Here is a 17,431-nt window from a genome sequence, read left to right as displayed (position 1 = left end):
GCCCAAGAACAGGTTCTTTCCGTGTCCACGGAATCTTTTTCATGTTAATATCAAACATCAGCAATTACTCGTAGATGACATTAAGACTTAAGTAATTGATGAAGACGTCACTTGATAACAAAAACGTGCTGCCATTCTTCATTTACTTGCGCCTAGAAATGGCTGTCCAATACTGCCAAACCAAAAGCCAAGGGATTTTACTGCCTTCCGATAAACGTCGCTGTCAGTTCTTCCATATGATTTGGCTACGTGACCTGTGTCAGGTTGTGTTATGACAGAGAATTTTTTAGAAAGTCAGTTGTTTTCCTTTGCAATAAAGAGAAAGATTTTCATTCTAAGCTATCCAAGTCCAAAATTTTTGCAATATTAGTTCAAATTTAATATTCGCTTCTATAATGTAGGAAAGCATTCCACAGTTGCAAAACCCGCATCCGACTCATTGTCCTTAGTCGCTGACCATAAATTCTAGCTCAGAGTGACACCAGTTTAAGTAACCTAATGTAGCGAAGAATGTTTGCCAGTGCTCTTTCTCACTGGAAAATATGCAATTCACTCAGTGGGCTCCATAAGTACACTGTAACAGTAATTTCTGTGTGTATGCAATGCATACGGATTGTAGAATTTAGTGGTGTTCTCTCTTCCACTTCTGTATACAATATGCCTGACCTTTATCATTACAGGCCCTGGGCGGTGCAACATCATATTGACAACAGTAATGTGCTTATATTGACAACCTCTCTGTTCGTTTTACCTGATTTTCAATCATTTAAATAAAACAACATGACCTTCCAGTGGGAGACATTTTGTCCCCCTTTTCTTTCTGTGAAATTTGTAAGTAAGCTTTTTGCCTTCCGACCAGCGACATGCGGCAGAGTACGACCGGTAAACAATTCACAAACCACGATTTAGTGCCGTTAAGACGATTTCTTCAAACATTGGCGTAGCTGAAGGAATTTAGTTTGTTCTTAAATCGTCTTATGCAGCAACGTTCACAGATATTTCAAATAGGAAAAGCATTTTATTCAGGTACGAAGGTTGTAAAACAAACTTCCCACAGTTTGTGTCAGGTTGATCTTTTCGTCTGATAGCACTGCGTAAGTATTTTTTCTAAGAGGTATCACAAGTAGTGTTCCTGTAGCTGTGGGAATCATTGGTTGAAAACGAGTTTAACACCAATGGGTACAGCACTGCTAAATATTCAAAATGATTATCAACCTAAGTCTGCGATCATCCACAAACTGAGGCTTATTTGTAATATTGAAGCTAGACTGTGTATCCTTGTCTTCCTTGACTGAGCATTGGAAGGCGTTTACACACACTTACACGAGTCTAATCCCAAAGGTAAGGTCTCCTAAGGGACACGCAAGTGCCAACGCAGGCACAAACTAAAGATCCTAAATTTAATGCCAACCCGAAACCACAGCGTTCGCTGCATGGTGGCAAGGTGATAATGGGCAAGACTACGTATACGAAGGTCTCAGGTTCGATCCCTCGTCAGTCGCATGATTTTTATGTGCCATTTTTACACTTATTTCCACTCGGGCAGTGTTTGTTGATGTGAAAAATGCCGAGTTGCACTGTGGGCGGAAAGCCACGTTAAACAGTAGTTTCCCCTATTAACTGGCTAGGTAAGTCAACTCAAAGGTCGGAGGATAGCAACGGCATACCAGCTCAAACAAGACAGTGCATATTAAAGCACTGTGGAGTTCAAACCACTGTTACAACTAGTGACTGCTTTACTTTCTATGGGTTCCAAAATTAATGATCTTCGGGTTATTAACATGTTTGTGTTTTCATGTTGTAGCTTTGATACCAGTAAACGGCCGAGCACTGTTACCGTTCGAGTTGTCAAGGTGGTAGACGATTTTAGTCATGGCTATGTTTCAGTCGATACTTCTATGTGCCTTTCTGCGTATTTCAAGATAAACTTTTATACACTTGGCACACATCCAAATTGATATCTGATAGAGCTGTATTTAGCAGCATGAATCATATATGTTTTCCGTGCAATATATCGGACAACATGTCAGTGCAGCGAGATTTCATTTGTGTGTTGCTCATGGAGCAAGAAATATTTGTGTTTTGCTTGCTTCTGTGATAGGTTTCACCCCACTGAACGCGAGCAAGCTCACGAATAGACTGTCAATAACTGGAATTACGCAATAATACACTTAAAAGTTGTATTTTTGCATTACGTATCCCGATGAAAATAACTGTAAACAGAATATATGCCTACTTGCTTATTATTCGCGCTTCTCGATGCTTTCCTCAAAAAATAAAAAGAAAAAGAAAGAGAGAGAGAGAGAGAGAGAGAGAGACAGAGAGAGAAAACATAAATGTATTTCAAATGTCAGCTCAGTGACGCCATGTTCGTCTCATGATGTAAAGCAAGGGTAGTTGATAGGCAATATCTCGTTGTACTAGCGATATGTATGGCAACAGGATTCTTTCTTTTCTCTCTGCAAACAACCAGAACAGAATTAAGTAACAAAGTGGTAAGAACATCTATGCACTGCGCCAGTTAAACACTCAGCCTTTCTTTGTTATTTTGTCAATCGTCTGTAATGCAGTAAACATCCTTTATTGATTTGTTATTACTACTATTGTTATTGTTATCCGTAACCTCACAACAGCTTTCCTGTCACCCATTGCCGCCGATGCACGTAATGAATGGATCAGGATGAATGGAATATGGGATGTTTCGTCACGGAGAATATGCACATTTATCTCGGCGTCTTGTGTTCAGGGTAATACGAAAATCTCAATAAGAGAAGACGACAACGGGATGCCGGTGATGCAGGCAATAACACCCAACTATTTCTATCGACTTAACACCATGACGACGGACAAACTAGCGTCTCACTGTATTTTGATTATAATTCGTTATCCTTCTCGCGACCTCGTTTAAATACCTCGTGGGTACACCGAACAATAACACATAAAGGTATTAGATGGAAGGATACAAAGAAACAATCAGACTCATGGGTGTGAATCCAGTTCATCATTAGAAGACTAAACAAGAGGGAAACATTACGAAATCAATGAATACGCTGGTTAGTATATATTATTTGTATAGATCTGAAGATCAAAACGCGCAGATACTCACAGTGCCCGCATCTGCACTTTAGTTTCTGTCGTAATGGGCATAATTTTTAGTTTCTTCTCTTCTGAATTATCAAATGAATTGATTATTACGTAGTACAGAATAATTAGTTAACTGTGTTTCTTACAGCTTCCATTCGCACCAACATTTGTCTACATTCTCATGCAATTCATGAAATTCTACTTGTATGATCACATGCCTGCACATAGATGCAATCGATTTCAAGGTTCAACGTGTTTGTTATCGTACTTTTCGTGACAGTTGGCCAAAGTTGATTTCCAAAGACTTTTTATTGTACTGAAATAAACTTTTGTCACAAAGTAACAAAAATAATTCAAATGGCTCTGAGCACTATGGGACTTAACTTCTCAGGTCATCAGTCAACTAGAACTTAGAACTACTTAAACCTAACTAACCTAAGGACATCACACACACCCATGCCCGAGGCAGGGTTCGAACCTGCGACCGTAGCGGTCGCGCGGTTCCAGATTGTAGCGCCTAGAACCGCTCGGCCACCGCGGCAGCACAGAGTAACACGGTAAGTCTTTTCTTCGTATATATTTTGTGGGAAACTGTAATTGTGATGCCAGATTACACACCTGAATGTTTGACACAACTGGTAGGCGAAAACGCTGCATATTAACCAAACCCCGCGCCTCCTCTCCGTATCCTCCTATGACACGAGCACGGGATTCTCCGCCTATAACGCTACAGAGCTGTCCCCAGCACAGCTGAGAATTGGCAACATCGTCACAAACATTTGGCAACACTGTGACAGTGCAATCACTTCTGCGTATGGTACTGAATTGACTCGCTAAATTCTCTTGATATTCCCTTTCCATTTGAATGACTCGTGCTATATAATCCTCATGTAAACTAAGACACTGAAACAGAAAATACAATTTTTTGCCTAAAGAAATACTATTCTTCACATAAGTGACAACTTTTATTATCTTTCACGATGCGTTATGAGGCTGAGCAACCAATACTAGGATGAGAGTGGAGTGCTGGCAGCAGTGTGCTCGTAACACGGTGGTACCCCCCCCCCCCCCCCCCCCCCCCCCGTATCTCGTGTTGCAACGGATCATCGAGTGGTCAGTTATAATCGTGGTAGATGCCAGCGTGTGCGAGCTTTTTTTTGTGGTTTATTTTATGGAGCTGCGAATTTCCAGAAAAAATTCTGTAACGAAATCAGAAGAAAACCTTCACACATCAAATCCTCTTAGCAGCTCGACTCAGTAAGTTGTGGTAATGGTCATAGATCTCGGCTTTCTGACTGCCAAGCTGCTTCACAATACAAGAAGAAATTCGAATCGACCGTTAACGATACGAAATTCAAAATTGTTCTTCACTTAAGACTCACATGCCAGGGTGATACGTATGAAGGAAATGAAATGATAAGCAAATATCAAAAAAATACTTTCAGCTCATAGTGCAATGGTGAAAAACTTACAATGCTGCACAACAGGTAACGCCTCTTTCCGCTGCTGACAAGCAAATTTTGCGTTTCTAAGAATACATAACTTTATTTATGAAATGCCACATTTGCATAACTTTTGAGTACGACACAGCATACCAATTAAACACAGACGCAATTGAAATCGAAGTGAGCAGTATTTTACTAATTCGTGCCGATAGACGCACGCTTGTGTACAGATAATCAGTATTATTAAAACAGACTTTCGTCGTAAGGTTATTGTGGGTAGTTTTATATCATTTCTTATAATACAGTGCACAATTTTTGTAAGGTTTCTTTAGGTGTTGTTAAAACAATACTTAACATGAGAGAGAAATTAGTCATCAACGATATATGCGAATTCTCTGATGTTATCTATAACAGTCTGACAATGCATATGCAGTTTATTGATTACATGCATGTAGAAAACTTGTTCTGATTTAAAGCTGTCAAACAAGGTTTAAAGAAGAATAAAATGCCACTACCAGACGACAGCTAATGTAGAAAATACTCTTCAGACTATTTTGGCATAGTGCACTCTCCCCATAGACAGTACAAAAGCTTCGAGATGCAACTGCTGTCTGGCCGTCTATGAAACCTGAAAAGAACAAAATGTCGCAGAAGTTAGCATTTTTCCACTATTTTGGGTTGACAAGTGAAGGGAATTATGTTCAAAGTTCCATTAAATTGATAACTTCAGCAGACAGCAGAGTTGCGTTTTAAAAAATGTAGCAGTGGATGTATTGGAACACGCGATTACTTATCTACAGTGCGCGACGCTTACCGTTACGCTACTGGCTAGCAGCTCCCAAAGTCAAAAACAGTTCCTCTAGAACTTCCACATTCCACAGTTCTGTGAGATAAAGCATATGGCCGGATCTAGACTTCTGAGAGACAGACAGCTACAGTTTTTCTTATGCACTGCACGACGGTTTCAACAAACAGATAGCGCAATAGAGTAGCTCAAATGGAAAGGAACACTTCCTATTTAAATTTCTGCATCCTACACTGTTGGCAGTCCTGTGTAGGTGGCAGTTGCGTTATTTTATGTCAGTGATTACAAGATAGAGTCGAATGTATGCACTGGATAGCCGAGACAGGTAGTTCATGGCGATTCGGTAAACCAAGTAAATGAACGTACTGAACATGCTGCAAACCGCTACAGAGAGCCTGTGTGTCAGAATTCTTATCGCGTGTGTCGCAACAGTGTTATGATAGAAAAATGAGGCACCGAGAAGAGGATTTGGTATGCTGTTGGGCTGATGATAGGTTTATATACTGGAGGTCTAGGTACGATTCCCACTTCTGCCGATGTTTTTTAATAGGAAGAGACAGATTCCATTCGCTTCTGGCTACGCCAAGTGAGGAAGGTATAATGGCATTGTGGTCTGAAATTCATATTAAACATGATATTCCTTCTCTACCAAGTAGACGTTAGGTTGAACCACAATAAAGTCAGGAGTGGGGACATGTAGAAACTCTATCACCAGTTTCCTTTCTTATACTAGATATTTATTTCTAGTAACGAAACAAACGCTATGTAGGGTCACAGGACACGTAATCCACCTTTTATTTGAGCTTCTGTATGCCGATAAAATTGGTTCTGAACTGGGAATACAACTCGGACCGCCCTTAAGGCGGAATTTGATCCCTCCAAGCTCTAGCATGAGAACACCTGTCTGCTGGTGGATAATAATTCTGATTTTAATGCATTTTCATTCGTTGTCAACACTAACGATATCGGACCTTTTTTGACTCCCAGTGAGACATATAACTATCTGCGAGATCACTGTAAGTTCAAGGATGTTATACCGAGCTGCTGGCCAGAAAAATTTGGTAGCTGACGTCTGTGTTTGTCAACAACGATATGTGTGGAGTTCGATTACCAGTCAGCACTAAACTCTTCGTCATGTTATTTCTAGTTGAAACATGCTTACATGTAGGTGCTGGTGTAACAAACCCATATTTAACGTTCGTAGAATATAACAGTGATAGGTGCCAGGTTGGAGTCCTGGGAGGGAAAAAATTAATATTTCGTCTCGTCATTTCAGTTAAATCATCTAGTTCCTGCCGAGATAATCCGATATGTCACAGTTGATTGTGATACGATAACAATCCGATTAGGTTCTGGGTTCGAATCCCTGTCCAACGCAAAGCTTTACCTCATGGCATTTCAAGTAAGTTACTTGTGAAGAAGCAATATTTAACATCTCTCGTAGTTCGTTAACAGGGACAATAGATGGTGGGTAGGAATACGCGTCTGTTAAAAATGTTGTCATTATGTAATTTAAAGTCGATGGTTGTTAACTGATACTGTCTAAAATGGAGGTATATCACTCTCTGTATGCCTAGTCAGGAATGACTGTTAGCTTCCGTCAGTCACGAAATCTTAGTCTGCATGACCTGGGTTTGAATCCATATGCATAACGAGACGGTTCCGCGTGTCATTTGAAGTTCATACATATTCTCAACTAGCTGCTCGTGAATAACTTAAATTTTTAATCTCAATTTGTGTTAAATAACAAGTACTGTATGTTACTTTGAAGAGGAAATCCTGAATACGACGAAGTTACTACGTGCATTACCTATCTGACGTAATAACGAGAGTGGTAACATTTCAGGTATGTCATTTATTGCAATAACTGTGAACTTACAAGCCTTAAGGACAGTCATCTGTGATTCGGTGTTTCCTGGTATTTCTAGCATCTTGAGTTATTGCGATACGGAGCAGTGTTTTCTAGTGGTGACTTGTTGGAAGCATTTTCGATAGTCAAACGACTGTACCAAGGAGCGATTAGAGGACCTGCTAGACAGCTTTGTTATGTGTGTTCCATGCGAATCAGGCGAGATGCAATTCAGGTCGTTCGGATACTTTTGAGCATGACTGTACGCCTCGCGTGCACTGCAACAGACTATACGGGTCTCATAAGTAGTTATCTGGCAGAGAATGCCTCGATCCTAGTATTTAAAACTTGGCTTTTCTCCGTATGGAAATGTGGGGACTTTCTTATTGTGTGACGCATCAAGAACTTTGTCAAATTTGTACAACACAATAAATACTAGACATGCAGTAAAATGCACAGATGAAGAGTAATTAAAACATGTGTTAATGGCTCGATTTTGGCTGTCACCAATATCACCTATATTATCAGCTTTAGATATTCATTAATTGGTAGAAAAGTGATACAAATAACAATAGATTGAATCATTGGCAAAAATCCGTGACCCATATCAATCCACCACTTGACTCACAAGTTTCAGTAATTGCTGCAATGAAAAATGAGAAAGTAGTATGTACCAATATGACATTAGGAGAAGTTCTAAAGTCTGTGAACCAAAAGAGCAATATTGAGCTTTTGTGACAAAATACACTCATGCTCATAAATTAAGGATAATGCTGATATATGGTGAAACAATGGTCTGGTGGACGGTTTGCGGCCTAAATTACCTCGGGGTATGACCTTGCGGTGCATTTGACCTGCGGTCGTCACTCTGTGGCAATGGCAGCGTGTGTATTGAAAATGGCTCATAGAACGCATATTTATGACGTTATGAGGGATAGAATACAAGGGCGACTGGAGGCTGGTCAAACACAACAGGTCGTAGCACGGGCCCTCCATGTGCCACAAAGTGTGACCAAGATTATGGCAACGATTCTAGCAGACAGGAAGCGTGTCCAGGCTCTAGAGTACGGGACGGCCACAGTGTACAACACCACAATAGGACCGACATCTCACCATCAGTGCCCGCAGACGGCCATGGAGTACTGCAGGCAGCCTTGCTCGGGATCTTGTCTCCAGACACTGTCTACAGACGACTGAACAGACATGGTTTATTCGCCCGGAGACCTGCAAGGTGCATTTCACTGACCCCTGGTCACAGGAGAGCCCTTAAAGCCTGGTGTAAAGAACACAGTACATGGTCATTGGAACAGTAGTCCCAGGTTATGTTCACGGACGAGTCCAGGTATAGTCTGAACAGTGATTCTCGCCGGGTTTTCATCTGGTGTGAACCAGGAACCAGATACCTTAATGTCATTGAAAGGGACTTGTATGGAGGTCGTGGTTTGATGGTGTGAGGTGGGATTATGATTAGTGCACGTACACCCCTGCAGTTCTTTGACAGAGGAACTGCAACAGGTCAGTTGTATCGGGACGTCATTTTGCAGTAGTATGTACGCCTTTTCAGGGGTGCAGTGGGTTCCACCTTCCTCCTGAACTATGATAACGCACGGCTCCACTGAACTGCCATCGTGGAGGAGTACCTTGAAACAGAAGATATCAGACGAATGGAGTGGCCTGGCTGTTCTCCAGACCTAAACCCCATGGAGCACGTCTGGGATGCTCTCGGTCGTCGTATCGCTGCACGTCTTCAAACACGTACGACACTTCAGGAGCTTCGACAGGCACTGGTGCAAGAATGGCAGGCTATACCCCAGCAGCTGCTCGACCACCTGATCCAGAGTATGCCAACACGTTGTGCGACCTGTGTACTTGTGCATCGTGATCATATCCCATACTGATGACGGGGTACATGCGCAGGGAACAGTGGCCTTTTGAAGCACATGTTTCGGGACGGTTTTCTCAACTTATCATCAGTACCGAGGACTTATATATCTGTGTCGTGTGTGTTCTCTATGTGCCTATCTTATTTGCGCCAGTTTTGTGGAGTTCCACGTTGTGTGGCACCACATTCTGCTGTTATCTTTAATTTATGAGTATGAGTGTATATGGCGGTGGTAGACAGTCATAGGACTCTCTGGCAACGGCAGTTATTCAAATGCCAAAGAAACAAGGAACCCAGAAATGCAATGCGCAAAGAACAGTCAGCCTCAATTCACATGCAGCCGTAGTTCCGTTAGTAATCATTAATAAAAGATGGGAAAAGATAATGGAGGAGAATGCGAGTGAGGAACAATTGGTTTTTAGTCAGGAAAAAAGCACAAGAGAAGCAATAAGACTCTAGCAAATTTTGGAAGAGAGGTTTATTGGAAAGGGAAAAGAATACTTGTATATCACTGACCTGGAAAAGGCATTTAATAACGTAGATCGAGATGAGCTTGTAACAAAAATAAGAGAAAAGAGACTAGTGGAAAATCAGACGGTACACGTAAACTGAAGAACGTCTAGAGAAAGCGAAAAGAATCAACTGAATATAAGTAGAAAGAGAAGTGAGAAAAGGTTGTTGTGTGTGTGCTACCCTTTCCAATCTGTACTTAGTAAATGCGACTGACCACTGCTTTGATAGGTGACAAGAGAAGTCAAAATTCGAGGAACAAGAATGTGATGTTTGAAGTTCGTAGATGACATGGTACTTGTAGCAGCGAAAGAAAAAGAATTACGGGAAACATTGAAGCAATAGGAAAGATTTACGAAATGAAAATCACTACAAGGGAAACGTAAGTTATGACAGCAGGGGCAAATAAAAGGGTAAGAATAATGCTGACTGGAGAAATATTGGAAGATGTGCAAAGCTTTAAATATCAAGGAAGCATCACAGAAACAAATTGGAAGGGCAGCACAGAAATTAGAACCAAGATAGCAGTGTCAGCAAGGGAGAATTTTCTGTAGCAATAAGGACAAAGATCCGGTGGAAAGATTGATAGTATGTTTTGTATGGAGTGTCCTTCTGTATGGTACTGAAACGTGGACAATGTGGATGAAATTTAGAGGAAAACTGGAAACGTTTGAGACGTGGGTGCTGTAGAGGTTTGAAAGAATAAGCTGGATCGATAAACTGAAAAATTTTAATGTACTGAGAAGAGTGAGAGGGCAAAGACACTAAAAGTAATACGAGGAAGGAAAAAAACTGGAATGGGCATATATTAATCCTAGCAGCACCAACCCTTTACCATTTCGTGTACTACTAATGGCGGGGGGCGTACTTTATGCCCTCTACATACCAAAATCGTTAATTGTTGTTAACATTTATTATTTATTAAGAAGATGCTTTTTAAATGGCTGCAGACGTATAACTAAGGTTCAGCAATACCAGGGCATTTACTACAAATTGTACACACAGAGCAAGCGTACTTTACTTCCACAACAAAAATGTTGAAAAATGCACAACACGTTTGTTGTCGTTGACTTCTATTGGCAACACACTTTTTAAAGATTTACAAATGCAAATCTATTCCAGTTCCATAAATACGCTGCTGGCCACCGTAAATGCAACACCCTGAAGGAAGCATCCGAATCAAGTGAAATTTACACCATGAGTTTGCAGCGATGAGATATGCAACTGATTAGAATTTCAGCGCAGACGCACATCACGCGCGCCTGTGGCGCCACCTGCCCGCATCTCGTGGTCGTGCGGTAGCGTTCTCGCTTCCCACGCCCGGGTTCCCGGCTTCGATTCCCGGCGGGGTCAGGGATTTTCTCTGCCTCGTGATGGCTGGGTGTTGTGTGCTGTCCTTAGGTTAGTTAGGTTTAAGTAGTTCTAAGTTCTAGGGGACTGATGACCATAGCTGTTAAGTCCCGTAGTGCTCAGAGCCATTTGAACCATTTTTTTTTGTGGCGCCACCTCATAGCGCCATTTAAGGCTTGGCGATTTCGACGAGTGTACGTTCGGCACGTGTGTTTACCTTGTGGTTGTTTCACAAGACGATCAGTTATGCCTCGTAGACAACAGCGAACATCTTTAGATCAAGTATCCGAGTTCGACAGAGGAAGGATAGTGACTTACCGAGATTGTGGATTATCATACAGAGAAATCGCTAGTCGTGTTGGACGAAACCAAACAACTGTAATGCGGATATGTGACCGTTGGATGCAAGAGGGTACGACGGACCGACGTGGTCGACCGCATTCACCTCGGTGCACCACTGCACGTGCTGATAGGCAAATTATGCGCATTGCAGTGACGGATCGCCCAGTGACATCCCGAACCATAGCACAGCACATTGCGTCTGTAACGCATCATCCAGTGTCTGCGCGTACCATTCGACGCCGTTTACAGCAGAGTGGTCTGTCCGCAAGACGTCCATTGCTTCGACTACCATTGACGCAGAACCACAGACGCCTCCGTCGCCAATGGTGTGATGACAGACGGATGTGGACGGCAGAATGGAATGACGTTGTCTTTACTGACGAGGCACGCTTCTGTCTGCAGCACCACGACGGTCGGATTCGAGTGTGGAGACACCGTGGAAAGAGGATGCTGGACAGCTGCATTATGCACCGCCACACTGGTCTTGCACCGAGTGTTATGGTATGGGGCGGTATTGGATGTTACTCTCGCACGCCTCTAGTACGCATTGCCCGTACTTTAAATAGCCGGCGCTACATATCCGAGGTGCTGTAGCCAGTTGTCCTTCCTTACCTTCAGGGCTCGGCCACAGCCATATTTCAACAGGATAATGCGCGACCACACGTGGCACGCATTGTCCAAAGGTTCTTCGTCAATAACCAGATTGAATTGCTTCCCTGGCCAGCTGGCTCTCCGGATCTTTCGCCGATAGAAAACATGTGGTCCATGGTTGCTCAACGAGTGACCCAGATTACATCCACAGCTGCCACACCAGATGATCTTTGACAACGTGTGGAAGCTGCTTGGGCTGCTGTACCCCAGGAACACATCCAACGTCTCTTTGACTCAATGCCGAGACGTGTGGCAGTGGTGATCTCCAACAATGGCGGCTACTCTGGCTACTGATTCTGGCAGGAACCACATGTCACAGACATCTGTAAACGTAATCATTGGATACTTGGTCAACATGTTATCTACAAAATAAATTTTGTTGTGCTACCTCTTGTCTTTCTTGGTGTTGCATTTACGGTGGCCAGCAGTGTATAAATTAACTCCAATGCAGTGTTGTGAAGTGGTACAGCAACTTTATACGGTGATTAATATTAAATGACAGTCCTAGGTTGCAGAATGCTCTTTATTGGCTCAAAAACGAAGCGTTTCATCCGTGCAGGCCATCATCAAGATGTGGGTCAAAGAGGCGCAGAGTAAGAGCGCGCTCAAGGACTGTAAACATACCACCGGAACGAACTGCCGGCGTCCGGTCAGCGATCACGCAGTGTATACTCAGTACTGAGTGAGAGCGTATCGGAAACCGGCAGTTTGTTCTGGGGTTATGTCGGCGATTGTTTTGTATTTTACGATAGTAACGCAGTCAAGTTAAAATATCTGTTTTTTTTGAAGAGGTAATTCCAGGATTTTCTGTAACAACAAATATTGTTCTTACAATGCATTCCTTTGTTCTGAAAATACTGCTTCTACTACTGCGTTTCCCTTGAAAATTATATCAAAGCTCACAGCTAATAGAAATATGAAGAATAAACATGTTTCAGAATTTTTAAATCGTTTTCAGCAGGAATCATGAGTACTGCAAACATAGTTGTCCTATGGCTCTTCACTATATTCCTGGAAACTAGTTTTCCAATTGAGGTTGTAATCTGTCTGTAGTCAGAATAAACTTAACTCTTGCTACTTCTTGTTACCCATTGTTTGAAAAACAGATTTTTAAAGCTTGTGGGGCTGCATGAGGAGAAGTGAACAGTGTGGTGTCACCGCCAGACACCACACTTGCTAGGTGGTAGCTTAAATCGGCCGCGGTCCAATTAGTACATGTCGGACCCGCGTGTCGCCACTGTGTAATCGCAGACCTAGCGCCACCACCAAGGCAGGTCTCGTGATACGAGAGAGCACTCGCCCCAGTTGTACGCGAACCTAGCTACCGCCCAGTTGTACGAGAACCTAGCTACCACCCAGTTGTACGCGAACCTAGCTACCGCCCAGTTGTACGAGAACCTAGCTACAGCCCAGTTGTACGAGAACCTAGTTACCGACCAGTTGTACGAAGCCTTTCTCTCTCATTAGCCGAGAGACAGAATAGCCATCAGCTAAGTTAATGGCTACGAACTAGCAAGGCGTCATTTGTATCAGTGCCTCTAGCTTACGAGTATTCAAGAGAGATGTATTCCAAGGACTAATAAAAAGATAAGTAATAAGCATCTACATACTTTTCTTCTTATTCATTTATAAGTTCTCATGTTGCGTGCACTATCGGCTACAGCGTTAGTCTAGAGTTCATTTTCAGCAATCTCAACTTCACGGTGTCGGCCCAGCTACCGACACAACATTTATTGGCGACGAGCAAAAGAGTTTGTATTAATTCGTTTACAACATTGGCGACGATTTAAAGTGTTCTTTCTGATTGCTTACATTTAATTGTGTCATGGCTTCGCCACATTCCCCAGATGTACTGTCCGAATTTTATCGCTTGCAGAATCAGCAGACGCAGGCGTTATTGGATGCCCTTGGACAGCTCGTCCAGGGTCAACGTGCGCTGCACACCGATGCGGCCGCAGCCGCTTCTTCGCTACCGCTGCCACTTAACGCTGTTGCACCTCCCTTTCGACCATACGTGGCAGCCGATGAGACCTGGCACGAGTGGTCTCGCCAGTTCAACTTTCATCTAGCAGCCTACAGAATTCAAGGTAATGAGCGGCAGCCGTTTTTGCTTTCTTGTGTCGGTGTGTCCACATACCGTGTGATAGTGAAATTGTTTCCCCGACGCGACGTAGCAACTCTGTCCTACGAGGAAATTTTGTCTGCATTAGATGCCTATTTCAAAGAAACAGTTAATGTGGTTGCAAAACGGTATACGTTCTTTCGTACAAAACGTACGGCCGGTCAAACTAATAGGGAGTGGGTAGCAACATTGCAAGGACTTACTAGGGACTGTGCCTTTGAATGTGACTGTGGTCTTTCTTATTCAGATACAATGGTGCGTGATGCAATTGCACAGAACGTTTCTGATGTTCGCATACGGGAGCAAATTTTGAAACTAGTTAATCCCTCCCTTCAACAAGTGATAGACATATTGGATAGACAGGACACACTTGACTGTGCTCAGGAATCTTTTGAAACTTCGCCAGCTGTGTGTAACATTAACCGGCCCGCCGGGCGCGCTCGCGCAACGCGGCCCGGTCAACTGCCCTCGCGGCCGTCCGCACAGCTGCCGCCGCGCGCTAAGCCAGGTGTGCCGCGCCAGCACACACATGTAGTGAAATCTTGCCCGCGGTGTGCTACTAGACATTCGCGTGAACATTGCCCGTCACGCCAAGCTATTTGCTTTTTCTGCAATAAGAAAGGACATGTTCAAAGTGTTTGCCAGAAAAAGCTCAGATCAGACAATCACAATCATTCCAGGCCCTTTGCTTCGCGCCGGAATCGAACCAAGGACACTCAGGCTCGTGGACCTTCGCCTATGGACATTCATGTCGTTAATTCCGATTCGTCCAGTGACACTTTCTCTAACAGTACCTGTGTTCGTCCCACAAAAACTGTGCGTCGACGTCGCCGGAAATCACGTCAATTAGCAAGTGATTCTGTACCAGTGTCTGTTCCCATTGCACAAAACAGTCGCTCTTGTCGTCAGCAGGACAATAAACTTTTTGTGGACTTAGACTTTGAAGGCAACGTGATACCATTCCAGCTCGATACCGGAGCTGCAGTTTCATTGCTCAATCACGACACGTACAAACAACTGGGCAAACCTCCGTTGCGTTCCGCAAATGTTAAGTTAACTACGTATTCCGGACAGAAAATTCCTGTGTTAGGACAGTGCAGCCTTCTTGCAACATACAAGGGACAAACAAAACTTGTGTCATTTTACGTTCTTCGTTCTTCTTCTGCAGTGAACTTGTTTGGTCTAGATTTGTTTCAGTTGTTTCACATGTCTATTGTAAATCAGGTCCTATCGGTGAATCAGACCGTGCCTACAGACAGTGTTTCTCGGCTGTGTGACGAATTTGCAGACATTTTTGCACCGGGCTTAGGTTGCGCTAAACACTATGAAGCACATTTAGAACTGAAGGTAAACGCGCAACCGAAATTTTTCAGGGCGCGCAATGTTCCCCACGCATTGCGTGATGAGGTCGCAAGAACGTTACACGATCTCGAATCACAGGGTGTAATTGAACGTGTGCAAGCTTCTCTCTGGGCCTCACCCTTAGTAATTTTGCCAAAACCTTCCGGAAAATTGAGACTTTGCGTGGACTTCAAGGCCACAGTGAATCCACAGCTAGTGACTGCTACTTTTCCTTTGCCCCGCCCGGAAGATCTTTTTGCTAAACTGTGCCCGGGAAAATATTTTTCAAAGTTGGACCTAGCCGATGCGTACTTGCAAATACCGGTGGACGACGAATCCCAGCGCGTATTGGTGGTTAACACGCATCTTGGATTGTACCGCTTCAAAAGACTGCCTTTCGGGTGTGCATCCGCCCCTGCCTTGTTTCAGCAATATTTACAAACTATTTGTGCGTCGGTCCCTACTGCAGCAAACTATCTGGACGATATAGTGATCTCCGGACAGACAGAAGAAGATCATCTTGCGAATTTACGCACATTATTTCAGGTCTTGCGGCAAAATGGTCTTCGCTTGAGGAAGGACAAATGTGTGTTTTTTGCTCGTGACTTACCATACCTGGGACATGTCATTAATGCCCAAGGCATACATCCGAGTCCAGAGCACCTCCGTGCCATACAAGAATTGCCTTCCCCTCAAAATGTGAAACAGCTACAGAGTGTGTTGGGTAAAATTAATTATTACCATAAATATGTGCGCAATGCCTCTTCCATTTCAGCTCCGCTTCATCGCTTACGCCGTAAAGGTGTTCCGTTCGTCTGGACGACGGAATGTGAACGCGCCTTTCGCCAGTTGAAATCGGCGTTGCTTTCTAATACTTGCCTTACGCCATTCGATCCCCAGAAACCCCTTTTGTTGATGGTAGATGCATCGGATTTCGGGATCGGTGCTGTGCTTGCGCACAAAGTTGGCTCCCATGATCGCCCTATTGCCTTTGCGTCCAAATTGCTCTCGTCTGCGCAAAGAAATTATTCACAGATAGAGAAAGAAGCTTTGGCTCTCGTGTTTGGTGTTACTAAGTTCCATGATTTCTTGTATGGTCGTCACTTTACCATCATCACAGACCACAAACCTTTGACATCGCTTTTTCATCCGTCCAAGCCTGTACCTCCACGTACAGCGCAGAAATTCATTCGCTGGTCTATTTTCCTCTCGCAGTACCGCTACGATATCTTGTATCGGTCCACTGCTAAGCACGGAAACGCCGATGCGTTGTCCCGTTTGCCTGTTGCTGAGGATAAAGCATTCGATTCTTCCGAACTTGCTTGCATGTTCATTGATTCGGAAACCGATGAAGTGGTCGAATCGTTTCCGATTGATTTTCGTCGTGTCGCTACAGCCACAGCTGCTGACCCTGTCCTTGCTACTGTTTTACGTTTTGTTGCTACGCAATGGCCTTTGTCACAGTCTCGGATCGAGGATCCGTTGGTTCGCCGATTTTTTGCTCACAAGGAGAGACTTTTTGTTCGACGTGGTGTTTTGTTGTTGCGTTCTGATAATGATCAGTCCAGAGTCGTGGTCCCACGTTCGTTACAGTCCTCTGTTTTACGGCTTCTTCACCAAGGACATTGGGGTATAGTGCGAACGAAACAACTTGCTCGTCAGCACTGTACTTGGTTCGGAATCGATGCTGCGATTACGAATATGTGTTCTTCGTGCCCGGCGTGTGCCGAACAAAATCCGCACCGCCGCGGAAAGTCTTTGCATGGCCAAAAGCCACTTCCCCTTGGCAACGCTTGCACATTGATTTTGCTGGTCCATTCTGGAATGCTCGATGGTTGGTTCTGGTCGACGCCTTCAGTAATTTTCCTTTTGTTGTCCGGATGTCTTCCACGACGCCCTCCGCCACCATCCAAGCGTTGTCTGCTATCTTTTGCATTGAAGGTCTTCCGCAGACTATTGTTTCCGACAATGGCCCACAATTCATGTCCGCAGAATTTCAGTCATTCTGCCAGGCCAATGGTATAAAACATCTGACATCCGCGCCGTTTTC

The sequence above is a fragment of the Schistocerca piceifrons genome, chromosome 5, assembly GCF_021461385.2.
Source record: "Schistocerca piceifrons isolate TAMUIC-IGC-003096 chromosome 5, iqSchPice1.1, whole genome shotgun sequence".
Taxonomy (NCBI): Eukaryota; Metazoa; Arthropoda; class Insecta; order Orthoptera; family Acrididae; genus Schistocerca; species Schistocerca piceifrons.
Note: the sequence above shows the minus strand (reverse complement) of the source record.